Here is a 2,415-nt window from a genome sequence, read left to right on the forward strand (position 1 = left end):
AGGACCTAAAATGGTTTGGGTTTTATTCAGGGCATATCCTTTCATTGGAATTTTTGCCATATGCTTAAACCTCTTAAAGAATGTATTAGCTAACAGCTAACAGATCTGGGGAGTCTAGCACTGGAGATGGGTGAAAATCAGGAATGCAACACCAGGAGGATGACTATTTTATCTCACCACACTAGCTTTCCCTAGCACACTCAGCCTTCAGCATTTCTGCGACAACATGACATCATTTTCGTGAATGCATTCATGTTCCCTCATTTGAAAGGAGACAAGGATATGGTGTGTACAGCCACTAGGCATTGCACCAGAGCACTGCTCTGACCTGAACATTTTTGCAGTCCTTCTTACATCCTACATAACCACCTGAGGAAATGCAGCAGCACAGCTCACAATTAGGGCACCACTGTGCTTTATACACCAAGCAGCTGGGCACTACCACAGTAATGAATAGAATGCTAAAAAACTGCGATGTAAGAAAGCCTGGAAAGAGCAGCAGTCATCACCAGGAGTGAAAGAGCCACAGGGTAAAGCAGTGTGAGTGGGAACTGGGTACAGTGATTTGTGTAGGCAGAGTCCCTTCTAGTGTTTTAGGAGCTTACCATGACCCATCAGAGGAATTAGAGCTCCATCATCCAGTTTCCTCATTGTTCTGGCTATGAATATGACTAATAGGAACTACCATATTCAAGATAGCGGACTGACAGTAAAGACTGGAGAAACAAGCAAGAGCTTTGAAACTGCAGGGCATTTCTTCCTTCGATACATCCGTTTATCAACACAGAATTAATGGTTACCATTTTGAGCTAAGGTTTCCATTCTGTATTATGTAAACGCCAAATGAAAATGGACACAGCTTGCTCCCAAGAACAGATTTTCAAATATGGAAGGTGAATTTTCCATGGATTTCTGAGAAGATCCTGGCAGAATTTTCAATGTTGCAATTGTTTGGTTGAAGTTACCAAGACCACAGGTATTCTCAGATGATGATTATGAATTTAGAGTAATCTGGATCAGGGCTCTCAGTGAACTTCAGGAAATACAGTAAGCTCACTTTGGTGCATTAAAGTGACCATTATTTAGGAAAGAATATCATTGTCATGAGATGAAAGAATTAGTTATACGGCAGTTTGACTCCCTGTTACACTCCTTTGGATCTAAACTACATTAAATAGGGGGTTTTGACAGGGAAGAGAAGAAAGTAAGAAAAAAAATCTGTGCGATTTATAGGTAAAAAGAACAGGTTCACCCATTTCCTGCTTATGGTCATTAACAGTGGCATAATTGTGCATAATCATTGGTCGCAGTCCTAGTCTACGTTGCTGGAGGCTAACTAAACTTTGCATCTGCATAGAAATTAAGATGCAAATATGAGTTGTGTTCATTGGTATGACTAGTGTAAAGTAAAGAGTATTTCTATTGTATATTTAAGGGTGAGAAACCTATTTTGTGAACAGCATGCTATCAGCGAATACTTCACAGTTATTAAGTAACTGCAAAAGAACCTGGTCAGGTCAATGATGGGTAAGGAAAAAGGCATATATGAAGAGCACAGCAGTGTTGGGATACTGACAGGCACCTGTGGTCCCCATCTGTGAAACTGCAATTGTTCGCTATCACGATTCCTGTGTTTTAAAACAAAACAAAAATTGTTGTGTTGGGGAAGAAAGTGGGGCTGGAATGCCAAGGAGTAATTTTTAGGATGAAGAGTACAGAAAAGCTGGAGCAAAATGGATGGCTTAATTTCTCATCATTATTCTACTGAAGAATTAAATTTGCAAGGTCATGTTGCAGCTGATTCAGACGGAGGCATATCAGTGAAGGTAACTGGATTCAGATGAGTTCCCATCCAAGAGACATTTAAAGAAGAGACTGTTCTCTAAATATATGTACAAAACAGCCTTGTCTAGACTCATGTTGCATATTAAATCAAAGCTCGGTTTCCTGTAGTTAAAGGACCTTATTTTAGCCTCTTAACAAAAAATTGACCAGAGTTCTGAGATCCACCTTGCCAGATTTATCTTAATAGATAACACTATGCTACTTTTGCTTCCATGTACTTGATTTCTTTGTTTCTTTTTAAAATTCTCTAAGAATACCTGTAACAGCAGAAGTTCACTTTACATAATTCTTATGTCTTACTAACACATAGTCATGGTAGAACAGACATGAAAAATACCTGTTACCTGTAACCAAACCTATGCATTTAGTGAACATATTAGATGAGTATTTTCTCTAATTACTTTACTTAATATATAGCTGCATTTCAGATGTGTTCACAATTGAATGTGGAAAGGTAAATTCAGAAAATGAAAGAAAGGAAAGAATTGGAGTGAAATTACTGTAGAAAAAAACCTTATAGGATAAGTTTTTGAAAAATCTATAGTGTAAATTATTTCAGGTGCTAATAAA

This window comes from Pezoporus flaviventris, unplaced genomic scaffold (assembly GCF_033815535.1).
Source record: "Pezoporus flaviventris isolate CSIRO_AGI_PZ_B2104156 unplaced genomic scaffold, CSIRO_AGI_Pfla_v1 ptg000007l, whole genome shotgun sequence".
NCBI lineage: Eukaryota > Metazoa > Chordata > Aves > Psittaciformes > Psittacidae > Pezoporus > Pezoporus flaviventris.